Source organism: Lathyrus oleraceus, chromosome 5 (assembly GCF_024323335.1).
Source record: "Lathyrus oleraceus cultivar Zhongwan6 chromosome 5, CAAS_Psat_ZW6_1.0, whole genome shotgun sequence".
NCBI classification, from domain to species: domain Eukaryota; kingdom Viridiplantae; phylum Streptophyta; class Magnoliopsida; order Fabales; family Fabaceae; genus Lathyrus; species Lathyrus oleraceus.
Genome location: NC_066583.1, coordinates 189,471,014 through 189,484,295, shown reverse-complemented (window position 1 = coordinate 189,484,295; position 13,282 = coordinate 189,471,014).

The following is a 13,282-nucleotide window of genomic DNA, read 5'->3' as shown; positions in this document are numbered from 1 at the left end:
GGCCTGTATTATGGGTTTGGAAGAGTGTATTGATCTTAGGATCAAGCATCTTGATGTTTATGGTGATTCGGCCCTTGTTGTTAATCAGATTAAGGGTGAATGGGAGACGAATCAGCCTGGCCTCATCCCATATAGAGATTATGTGAGGAGGATTTCAACGTTCTTTACTGAGGTTGACTTCCATCATATTCCTCGAGATGAGAATCGAATGGCAGATGCTCTTGCTACGCTTGCTTCAATGATTATGGTGAAATTCTGGAATGAAGTCCCCAATATTACTGTGATGCGCTTGGATAGACCAGCTCATGTATTTGCAGTAGAAGAAGTAAAAGATGATAAGCCATGGTATTTTGACATCAAATGTTTTCTTCAGAGTCAGACTTACCCACTCGGGGCATCTGTTAAAGACAAGAAGACTTTGAGGAGATTATCTGGAAATTTCTACCTCAATGGTGATGTGCTTTATAAGAGAAAATTTGACATGGTTCTGCTTAGATGCGTGGATAGACAGGAAGCAGACCTGTTGATGACTGAAGTCCATGAGGGTTCATTTGGTACTCATTCCAATGGACATGCCATGGCTAAGAAGATGTTGAGAGCATGCTACTATTGGCTGACAATGGAGTCTGACTGCTGCAAATATGTGAAGAAATGCTATAAGTGTCAGATTTACGCGGATAAGATTCATGTTCCACCGACACTTCTAAATGTGATTTCATCACCATGGCCTTTCTCCATGTGGGGAATTGACATGATTGGCATGATAGAGCCGAAAGCGTCCAACGGTCACAGATTTATTCTCGTAGCAATTGACTACTTCACCAAGTGGGTTGAAGCGGCGTCATATGCAAATGTGACCAGGCAGGTGGTTGTGAAGTTTATCAAGAATCAACTCATATGCCGTTATGGTATGCCAGATAAGATCATTACTGATAGTGGATCTAACTTGAACAACAAAATGATGAAAAAGCTGTGTAGCGAGTTCAAGATTGCACATCATAATTCTTCTCCTTATAGACGTAAGATGAATGGGGTTGTTGAAGCTGCTAACAAGAACATCAAGAAGATTATCCAGAAGATGGTTGTTACGTACAAAGATTGGCATGAGATGCTGCCATTTGCCTTGCATGGCTATCGTACATCTGTCCGCACTTCAACAGGGGCAACCCCTTTCTCTCTTGTTTATGGCATGGAGGATGTGCTCCCCGTGGAGGTTGAGATCCCATCAATGAGAGTCTTGATGGAAGCCAAGTTGACTGAGGCTGAATGGGTTCAGAGTCGTTATGACCAGTTGAACTTAATAGAAGAGAAGAGATGAACTGCCATGTGCCATGGTCAGTTATATCAGCAAAGGATGAAGAAAGCCTTTGATAAGAAGGTCAAGCCTCGAGTGTTCCGAGAAGGTGACCTCGTGCTCAAGAAAGTCTTGTCTTTCACGCCCGATTCCAGGGGCAAGTGCACTCCAAACTATGAAGGTCCATATGTTGTTAAGAGAGCCTTTTCAGGCGGTGCTTTGATACTTACAACTATGGATGGGGAGGATTTCACTCGTCCTGTGAATTCAGATGCAGTCAAGAAATACTTCGCCTAAAATAAAAACAGAATAGCTCGCTAAGTTGAAAATCCGAAAAGGCGACTTAGGCAAAAATGAGCGTCTCGGTGGATCAAAAACCCGAAAGGGCTTCGATCCAGGCAAAAGTTAGAGACATGAAAATATATATATATATATATATATATATATATATATATATATATATATATATATATATATATATATATATATATATATATTTCCCGCTAGATTGAGTACCTCACCCTGGGGCAATCTAGGAAAAAATAAGGGATTTGGCAAGTAACTGCATCCTGACAAGACTTTGTTCTACAAACCGTCTCCTGTAAAAGATTCTCGCTCAGTCATCGTCAACTGAAGCTTCAAATACATTGGATTCAGAGTTGGTGGAGAAATGGTCATTATGTTCAATGTAGCCATTTTCTAATATATATCACCAATTTCAAATTTGTAAAGATCCATGGAGTCTTGCCATTTGCAGACTACCATTCCATCAAATAAATTTGAGCCTTTATCCAATTCTTTGCACTCTTATTTGTTTCTGTTCAACAAATATTTGCATGTTTTAATTGATGAATATCATTGTTTTAAATAAACAAAGTTTTTATAAACTGTTTTTAAACAAAGTGAACATTCACAATGACTGAAAGGATAAATGGAATGTCCTTAGTGCTCTCCCAAGGATAGTATGATCTCCAAAAGGGTAAGGCATTTGTTCATATTCCTAGCATATCTGTTATCTTCTTCATCGTCTTTCAGGTTTGTCTCCTCAGTAAGCGCAGAAGAGGTGATACACCACCAAAATCCCCAGAGAGCCTGGAGTTTGGTCTCAGTTTTCTAGCTCCCCAGTCAGTCTGGATCTAGCATCTGTGTTTTTATCAATTATATGGTTGTCATCCTTTGTGTGGATTGACCTAAAATCCCTTACAGATTGATAAATTGACATGCTATCTTCTTTGAGGAAGTTGGTCTTCCCTCATTCAGATTGGAAATCCCGCAGAGTGAGCAGGAAATCCCAGCATGAATGGAATTTTCAACAGGTTGGTTTGTAGCTTATTCCCCAGCGGATTCGCATACATTGATCTCCAGCAGGTTTGCTTATCGTTCATCCTCAGCAGGGTTGCTCACATTAGACTTCCCTAGTTTGGTCACTAGCAGGTTATCTCCAGCTGATCGCCTATAGGTTATTCTCGGTTCAGTCATCAGCAGTTATTTCCCTAGTGGAGTTTCCTGATCGGAGCCTGATTGTTGTTACTTCCTCCTTCTCTGATGGTTTCCTCCTAGCAGAGCGGGTGATGAAAATGTTTATTTTCTATCCCCAGCGGAGCGGTGTTTCTCTTCTCCTCGGCAGAGATTGTTTCTCCAGCAGTATGAGGAATTGTGATGGTTATTAGAACTTTTGTTTGGTGGATTTTCCTTGCAGAGTTTCTTATCTTTCCTTGGTTTTTCCCTAGTAGAGTTACTTCTACGGTGGATCTTACCCGTGTTTGGTTCCCCCAGCTAAGGCTCTACCTAACCCTAGTTTGGCTTTGGAACTCTAAGAAGGACGTGTTATCTTCTTCCCCAGCGGAGTATTTGGTGTTGTCTCCGCAACAGAGATATTCCTCCCATGTTTAGAAGAGAATACTTGTTTGATGTGCTTCTGCTTAGTGGTTGTTCCCCCCACAGAATTACACATCACCCCCTGATAAGATCCCCAGTAGATTTCTTCTCTGACCGATCTTATCCTTGTCTCTGCGTACTGTTGGAAGATCCCCAACTTTGGTGGTTGTGTTTCCTTTGCTTATTCCTAATAGCGGTCTCTGATCCCCGACAATCCTGCTTGTTCCCCTAGCAGTGGTCTTTGTCCCTGGCAGCGACTTTGCTCGATCCTCAGCAGCGATTGGTTTCCTGGCATTTGTTGCCCCCCACCAGATTGGATTTCTCCTGTAGGCCTGGCTTTCTCTTTTGAGATGTTGTACCGGATGTCTGTCCATTGATTCTTGGACCTGTTTGTGTTAGATATGTCTGTTTGTCAGCATTAATCATACATAGACCACGCATATACATGCATAATCATAGCATCCAGATATTCATGTTGCATCTTTTTCCATATATCTTTGCTTGTTATCTCCTGCTATTTGGTGAAATATTTCCCCAAGCAGATGTTCGTGTCTGATCTCTCAATATAGAGTCAGCCTTGTAGGCAGAAAGTGTCTATCCTTTCTTCCATATTCCCCACTGAGTTATGTCCTCGTGGATGATTTTTGTTTCAGTTTCCTCCCTAAATATGTATTGGGATGGAATTACTCCCCTGAGTTATATCCTCATTGGGTTGAGTCTTGTTTCAGTGTGTCTCTCTAGTTTGTTCCTAGATTGACTCCTCTTGTTATTTTTCCCCTGCAGTTCCCTGTGGTTCAGGTGATTAATTACTCAGTAAACAGTAGTTGTTCATTCTCTCCCCAGTGGATGTTGCGGCCTTCTACCCAGTAACCGGTAGTTGTAAGTCCTACTTCTGTGGTTTTCTACCCAGTAATCGGTAGTTATAAACCCCATTTTGTTCCCCTTGCAGAGTTAATCCCTGATTTTGCTCGTCCTAGCCGACGACGGGTATTCTCTTCTGTGGTTTTCTACCCAGTAACCGGTAGATGTAATCCCCTCCTTATTGGTTATCTTTACCCAATATTCGGTATTGATATTCCTTCATTTTGAGTATATCTCCCAGTAGCCGGAGATATATCTCCCGGATAATTGTGCTGATTAAGCAATTTATCCCCAGCGAGTCATCTTTCATTTACCCTTGTTTGGTAATGATTGCTTCTCCCTTTGATTGGTCATCCTTTTATACCCAGTATCCAGTATCCCGATATCCTTTCTTTTCGGTCGATTTATCCTTTATTAACCCAGTAACCGGTTGAGGATAATCTTCCATGCGAGTATGTTATCTATGTTCGGACGGTAATAGATAATATATCTCATGCACTCTTCTGTCGAAGGCTTTGTTCTTCCCTAGTCGAGTAGGATTCGTATTTCCTTATGGAATCGAATGCCCATCCTGTAATCGAGTCTGCTTTTTCAGCCCTCTTTTCGGATGATGAGTGTCTTGGAAATATTCCCCAATTCACGCCTGGTTGGTCACCTATTATATGCCCAGTAACCGGTATCCCTGGTGTTCCTTCCTTCTGCTCCCTATTATGACGTTTTGTCCCTTGTGGAGTCAGATTTTCCTGAGTTAAAATATACCTCTTTAGGTCTTCCTAAGATGTTTTAGAGGATTGATATCTCTCACCCTTATACCGGTCTTAGATATTCTCTCTCCTCGAGCGTGTTGTTCTCTCACCCTTATACCGGTGTTTGGATCACATGTCTCTTTTTGAGTTTTATTACCCAGTAACCGGTAATACCTCATTTGTTGTTTCCTCAACTGAGTCCTTTATGGACATTCAAAGCCTGAGTCCGGATTTTTTTTATCCGAAGTATCCTTTGTGGATAGTTTTGCTGTATTCGCATATTCCCCAATACATGCATCTTTGCGTCAGCTCGAGTCTTTCCATTGATTTATTTTCATGGAATCCCTTCGTGTCTCTCAACAAGTTTTAATTCGTGACCTGCTCACGCATTTTATCCCCTTTTATGCCCCAGTAAAGTCCCCAGAGTCTCTGTCCTATTTATGAGTATATTACTCATATGGATTTTCAGTTTCTCCTTATTTATTTTTCTTTGTGGACATATATCCCACAGAGCATTAACCTTTGCATACATACATTTGCATCATGAGGTCTCTTAGGGACCAAAATTCGTCTCTTTGTTATTATTTAAGCCCATTCTACCTCGTCGAGACGAAGATTTTAACCTTCATATCTCCGGCTAGAATGACCTTAAATAGAGGCATCTGTAAGACCCTAATTTTGACCCTAAGATCCCTCATGGCATCATATCATTTGCACATTGCATTTGCCTCAAGGATCATAGCATCTTGGCTCCTTTACCCTAGGGTTGGGACTTGTGTGAGTTGGTTTGAGACCACCAAGATGCTTGAATTGTATATTATTGCTTTTCTTATTTTGTTTACTAACCAAAAGCACAAAAATATGTCACTAACTTGTTTCGTTTTGAAGCTCAAGCAGTCATGTGATCCAAGGCTCCTAGGAGGCTCCTATGCTCAAAGAAGTGGTCAGATAAAGTTGAAAGCAAGCATGACAATGGTTCACAAAGCTCTCAATCATCATATATGCCTCCCAATTATCTCAATTTGTCAATTTGATCCAGATAAACCAAAGGGCTTGAGGATTGTTTCCCAAGGAAACCCTAATTCAATTGTGCATTGACTGTGCCTTGCTCATGAAACAACCTCAACCTTTGATCAAATATAATCAAGGGAAGTTATTTCATTCATCATTTTATGCATACATGATCTCATTTGAGTGTCCTCAATCATTAATTCATCAAAATTAGAAGTTTGTCTTTGAGAAGTTGATCAGTCAATTCATCTGACTATTTTGAAATCTACTGAGACCTAACTTTTAATGTATTTGTCAAATGAAGATTACCCCAAGATATAAAATGTTCTTAATAACCATATGAACAACTTTCATGTTCATCAAAATTTAATTTGAAACTTGGAAGGTCATCATTCATGTCAAAACATTATAGGTCATTTTGATTGAAACCCTAATTTTGGGTCAACTTCCCAAGGACCTAACTCCCTCATTTTTCATGATTTTGAGTTGGTACCAAGTGCATTGGAAAGTTTAATATGTCTATTTCAATTGTTATGTTGGACAAATTTCATAATCCTAAAATAAACATATGTGATAATACAAAACATTATAGGTCACTTTGGACCAAAGTCATTGAAATGTTAAAAAGTCCAACTTCAAGTGCCCATAAATTTCTCATCAAAAATCCAAATGATGCAAAATTTAAGTCCAGATTTATTGTCTTGAAAATATATATAACTTTGGTGTTTAAGGTTTTGTCATTTGAGGCTTGCATCATTAAAGCAGAAGGGCTTGAAGTTGGTCCATTTTTAGCAAATTCTCATATAGATGTTTTGTACCTTGAACTTCATGGCCAGTTTTTAATATTTTCCCAACTCCAAATGGATTTTTTGTTCAATATAACATTTGTTCCTCATGTCAAGACCTTTCTAACCATTACCCACATGCCTATGTTTCAATTTTGCAAATGGCATTTTCGAAGAGGGGAAGTTTTAGGTTCAATTATGCATAACATATCAAAATTCTATGCACAAGCTGATATCATGCAATCTGCACGTCCATTTCCATTTGATTGATGATTAGCAGTCAATTGAAATTGCTTTTGGGCCTCACATGCGCCTGTACATGCCCATGCATGGAGGACCCAAGCTCATGCACACACGGATATTTCATGCATTGCATCATCCTTGGCTATAAATAGAATGCCTTTCACACTTCAAACTTCAACCTAAAGGCGCCTAAAATTCTGCACAACTGAAATCCTAACCCTCCATTAAAGGAATTTTGATTTTTCTCTCAATTTTTCAAGTTCAGATTTCAACTTCATTGGTTGATCTTTGAACTTCGATTCCTTAGCCTTGCTTCCTTGCTACCTCAAGAACAAACTGCAGTGAAGAATTGGATCAGATCGTGTCATTGAAAGCTGCACTTCAAAGGTTTATATTCAAACTATTTTGATTCGAATCTCTTTGGATATTGAGCCTTTCTTGTATTGGTTGGTACCTCTGAAGTCCTCATGTGAGAGGCAATTGGTTTGTGCTTTTAATTTTGTGAATTGAGCAAACTCAGATTGAACACCACATTTTTCCATCTCAGATTTCTCTCTATATTAGAGATCTTGAGTGGAAACTAAGGGAACATGGGTGATGTACATTACCCCGGCTTTCTAATGATGTATAAATCGTGCATTTTGGTGGAGGTTTTGAAACCTGCAATTTTGGCCGGAACAGTGAGGTTCACCGGAGAAGACGGTGGTTTCCACCACCGTCCCCACGTGGATGAGTTCCTGGCCCTTGGATCCTTTGCTTCTGATCTAATCTGGTCCTTTGATATGTTTGACTTTATTAAATGCTTTGTGTTTTGCTGCTGACTCAAGTGTTCCATACGCGCGTGTCTCCTAACCTTTTGATGCGCCACGTCAATTAATGAGTATTGATCCAAGCGCTGTGGTTTTTTCCAATTTTTAATTTCTGTTTTAATTTTCTTTTATTCCAATTATTTTTAAAAATTCATAACTTCTTCATTTGGAATCACAAAAATATGGGACCAATTGCAAAAAAATTCTCTTAAACTCTAGTTTCTAAAAATGATTTTTAATTATTTTTGTGATTCCATTTAATATTTCTTGTGAATTATTTCTTTTCTAGTTATTTTTAATTCATTTAAAATACTTTTCAATATTCAAAAATGCCAAAAATATTTTCTTAACATCTTTGGATGATGATGAATCTATGAAAAATATTCTCATCAATTTCTTAATTGATTTGAGATTTATTTGAGATTTTAGTTCAATTATGTTATTTTTCTTCATTTTTTAATTGTTTAAAATTAGTTTCTGTTTTCAAAAAATGATGAATTTTTTTGTCAAACCTTGTTTGACCATGTTAGACTTATGATGATCCAATTGGACTTTTCCAAGTTGATTTGAATTGGATTTGAAGTTTGACCTTTATTTGTTTATTTTAATTCAAGTATTATTTTAATTCCAAAAATTACCAAAAATATTTTTATTGTTTCTTGACTTCTAAGTTTCATCTCACTTCTGTTTACCATTGATTGATGTTCATTCCATTCATGATTGATCAATGTGTTTTGCTTATGTCATTTGAATTTCAATTATGTACATTTCCATCTTCTTCTTCTTCTTTTTTCTTTTTGACCAATGAGTTAATGATTGGTGGTTAACCTTGACATATGGGAGGCTTAACCTTCTTTGATTCAAATCAAATTCATCTTGATCAAATATCAAGTGAATTGCTTTGCATTAGAGATAGGTTGCTTCTTGGTCAAGCAAAAAACCTAAATTCATACAAGGTCATTCCTCTTTTTTCTTTTGGCATGGCAAGTTGTAGGAGCTTGGCTTACTAGTCATGATCTCTAACTTGTGTTTAATTGCCTATAATTTTATTGACCGGTCTCAGATAGATGTGAATACTACATTAGTCCACTTACGATTGCTTAACATAACGCTAAATTGCCTTATGACACACTAACACTAACTACTAATTACTAACTTTTAATTCAAGCATTTAATTCTTGCAATTTACTTTAACGCAATTTAATTTCTTGCTCATTAATTCATTTGTCTTTGCCCTTTGCTCACTTGAGCTCATGTTTATGTTAATGCAATTTGCCTTTTGCTCACTTGAGCACATTATTGTGTATATACTATTGTCTTGTGCTTTGTTTTGTTTTGTATGTGTGAACCCAATGCAAATGGAGAAATGACTTAGATTTAGGACCTTACCTATGCTAAATGGAGTTTGAAGAGAAACTATGCTTCATGCCTTTAGAATGCTAAAATTGTCAAAGAGCAACTAGGCCTCATGCCTTTAGAATGCTTAATCTTGAAGATGACATTGAAAGGACCCCTAATTCTAAACTCACTCTTGTCCATTCTTTCTATTGCATTGTGGAACTTTTTGATTTGTGTGTTCTTGTGATAGGGATCCCAAACTTGAGCTACTTAGAAGGACCATCGTCATGAGCATCTAAAATGAGAGAGACAAGTCCAATTGGAAGATTCCTAGGAGCTTGATTGAATATTTGCTTGATTGCTTGAGTTAATTGCTTATTGCTTGCTAAGTCCAAAGGAAAGGAGCAACTTGGATCATCTTTATGATCTCAAGAAGGGAACTCCAATTGGTTTTATTTCTCTTCCATCATCTTTGCATGTTTAGGACCTAGCCCTTCTCTTCTTCTCTCCACTCTAACCCAAGCCAAACTTTTTGTGCAAACATTAACATTGCTTTCAAAAATTAGAAACATGGGCACTATGCCTTTGATTTTTTAAAACTCTTTTAATAACACTGATGGGAAAATAGCAAGTGTACTATTTTTCTCATTGTAGTAATAAAAGGGAAATTCCCCGTTTGTCGATCTCAAGGACTGCTTGACGATACAGAGTTTATAGATTGTTTCAATTAGACAAAAGCCTTTGGTTTTTGTGTTGTGAGTAATTATCCTACCAATTACAAATAAGTAAAGCAAGTAAAAAGGTTGAACGAGATACAAATGAGAGACGATTGCTAGGGTCGGTGAATGAAACTTCCTGTAACAGATATAATTTATGAAGGCTTAGACAATATTCCTGTAAAATTAATTCCGGTCCTCAAGGGTATCTATTCCTAAGTCCTTAGTAAACAGACCTTTGATTATGTAACCTAATTACTATGTCCATAAATAATTAAGTTCATACTCAAGCATTCAAATATCAAGAATTACCGGTCAGATAGAAAATCCCTAATCCTAGGTTATTTTTACTATCCAAAGTTCTTATCCAGGTCAATGAATAATCGCTGTCCAGCTTAAACTATTCATATTAATCATCACTCGTTGGTCCGACGAATAAAGCATAAAGAACGGTAATAAGAACAAATCAATGGAAAAGAATAACTAATCAATGCATTCATAAACATCAAATCTGTCACATTCAGAATCAGGGTCACCCCCTAGCAATGGGGGGTTTAGCTACTCATAATAGAAATAAAAACAAAGATTAATATTGTTGTCATTACAGAATTTCGTGAGGAATCAATCTTCAATAGTCGGAAAACTCTTGAACATATGAATCCTTTGATATTCGTCGAGTCTCCAGCTCTCAAAACGCGTCTTTTTTCTCTCCAAAACGTCCAACCCTTGAAAAATCGTTTTCTCTCCTCTAAATAGCTATTCAGTTGGGATTTTCCTGATTCTGGGCTTGATACGCGTATTGCCCAGTCTGGTACGCGTATTGCACGTAAGAGAGCCTCTGATACGCGTATTGCCCAGTCTGGTACGCGTATTGCCCAGTCTGGTACGCGTATCACCAGTTTGGTACGCGTATCACCAGAAGCTTGTCTTTTTGCTTGATTTTCAACCCCTCTGGTCATTTGCGTATGCTACGCGTACTGGGAAGGTCCATACGCGTATCATGTAAGGCCATACGCGTATGGACAGCAGGTTCTCCAAAAATTGATTTTTTCTTCCGTTTTCTTGCTCGGGCTCAATTTCGCCTCTGACGTTTGATTCCCTGAGCTTCCAAACTAGTTTTTTACCTGCTAACATACCCAAAAGTGTAAAATATCCTCAAGAAACTCATAAGTAACAACACACTTTATATTATAGAATTGAGCTTATATCTAACTAAAAATGCTTCAGTTTACACAGTTTACCTGACTTATTTACGGTTAAATAGTGGAATGTCTAGCATAAATGGTGACTGATCACAACCCCAAACTTAGCTTGTTGCTTGTCCTCAAGTAACCTTTTATTACCCTCAAAGATCATGTCACCCCAAACTTACTGTAAAACAGTTCTTACCACAATACTGCTGAAATCTTTCGCACTGGACCTCTTGATGTTTTTTCAGGTTTTCTGATTCTTCCACATAGCCAACGAGCTAGAAACTCTTTCCCTCAGAGATATGACTTTACCTGTCAGCTTATATCACACTCTCACCAAGTCTCTCTGGGTTAAAGTGTTATCACTCTCAAATCACAATATGCAATATCAAATCAGAAGTTTGAATAAATTCTCTCATCCTATCAACATGTACAATCACACACACTTTTTGAGGTCTTTTTGGGTTGTAACGGAGCTTTGGTTTAGGTAGGGTATGAAATTGGAACAACGGTTTTTTTTTTTTTTTGGTTCAGAGTACATGAAATCATTCTCTCACTACGTTTCTTTCCTATTATTCCTGTAGGGTTTTGCAATCCTCTTTTCCTTTTATCTATAGTGAATGTAGCATTTTTCAAAAGCTGCTCTTTTATTGTTTTTCGCTTTTCTCTTTCTTTCTTTTTTTTTCTTTTTTTTTCTTCTTTTGTTTTTCTTTTATACGACATTCACTTACTATTCACGTACTGCAAAGCTACCCCAAACTTAAAGGTTGCTATTCCAACAGCAACCCCAAACTTAGATAGAAACGTAGAGATGAAATCAATCCTCACATACTCTGAACAGGGTAGGATAGGTACAAGGTCATGGCTTTAGAAAAAAACGGGTATATCAAAAATAAATGATTAACAGGCTCAACAAGGTAAAACAATGGATAATAATAATAATGGGATGGCTAGAAAGGATCTAGGTGATAAACAAAAAACATGCCTCAGTGTGTGTAGTCGTACAGCTAATAATAACAAAAGAACATACGCAAACTAAGATTGATAAAGACATACCTGATATCTCTCATATGATGATAAGTGTTTGGCTTTTTATGATCTCACCAGGACGGTTAAGCTGACTTGTTCTATCATACCTCTGAGTTCAAAGCTCATGCTCGTGGTTTTGATGTTAATCTTAACCAGTGCGTCCAATCATAAACAACAGTATCTACAGTCAGGGGACTGAAAGAGAGGACGCCCCAAGTATTTGGTGTAAGTGATCAAGATAACCACTAGCCAGACATAGTCATATATCTAACGAAATAAACAGGAAACTGGAGGTAAACAAAATCAAATTCATTAGATTAAGACAACCCATAATAGGTGATTACATCAAAGCAAAAGAAAATAACAACTGAATCAACCTAAAAAAAACAAAAATACACAAAGAAATTTCAAACCTCCCTTTGGTTGCCTCCCAAGCAGCGCTTCGTTTAACGTCGCATGGCTCGACGGGACACCTCATACTCAGATGAGTTTAACAGTTTCAATTGGTCCCCCTTCACCGGGATCATATGGTTTCAACCTCTGACCATTAACCTTGAAGGTGTCGCCATTCTTCTCATTTAAAACACCAATACCACTTTTATGTTTCTTCAGTACCTTTTCATCTTCTAATTCTGGTGAAGCTCTCAGATCCTCCCACCTGCGTGGGTTGTATTTCCTCCAAGGGGTTTGTGTATCCAGCATAGCAAGCACTTCTTTTTCTTTTTCCTCATCCTTCTCTTCCATCTCTCTGACCGACAGACTAAGAACTCTTTCTAACGGTAATTCAGGAAACTTTCTTTGAATTGTGCTAGTTACAATTTGATCAATCACTTCCACGGAGTGGTTTGTACACATATTCTCTTTATGTTTCATAGTATCTCGGACATCAATTCTGAGCTCTTTATCATACACCTTTAGGGTCATGGTACCTTCCTCCATATCTATATTGCATCTCCCTGTTTCTAAGAAAGGTCTGCCCAGAATCAGAGGTATCTCTTCATCTTCTGGCATTTCCAAGATTACAAAATCAACAGGAAAAACAAATTTATCAACTTTGACCAGGACATCCTCAACTACCCCAAAAGGTCTCTTCATTGAGTGGTCAGCAAATTGAAGTGTCATTCTGGTATCTTGAACATTTCCAATTCCTAGCTTCCTGTAAATAGACAAAGGCATAAGGCTAACACTAGCCCCCAAATCAATCAGCGCCCTTTTAAAGGACCTATCTCCAATGGTACACGGGATAGTCACAGAACCTCTATCTGGCTTCTTCACTGGAATCTTCATACCCTGCAAAATAGCACTACAAGTTTCAGTTAGTATAACAGGGTCAGCGTCAGTGGTGCGCTTCTTGGAGATGATGTCTTTCATGAATTTCGCAT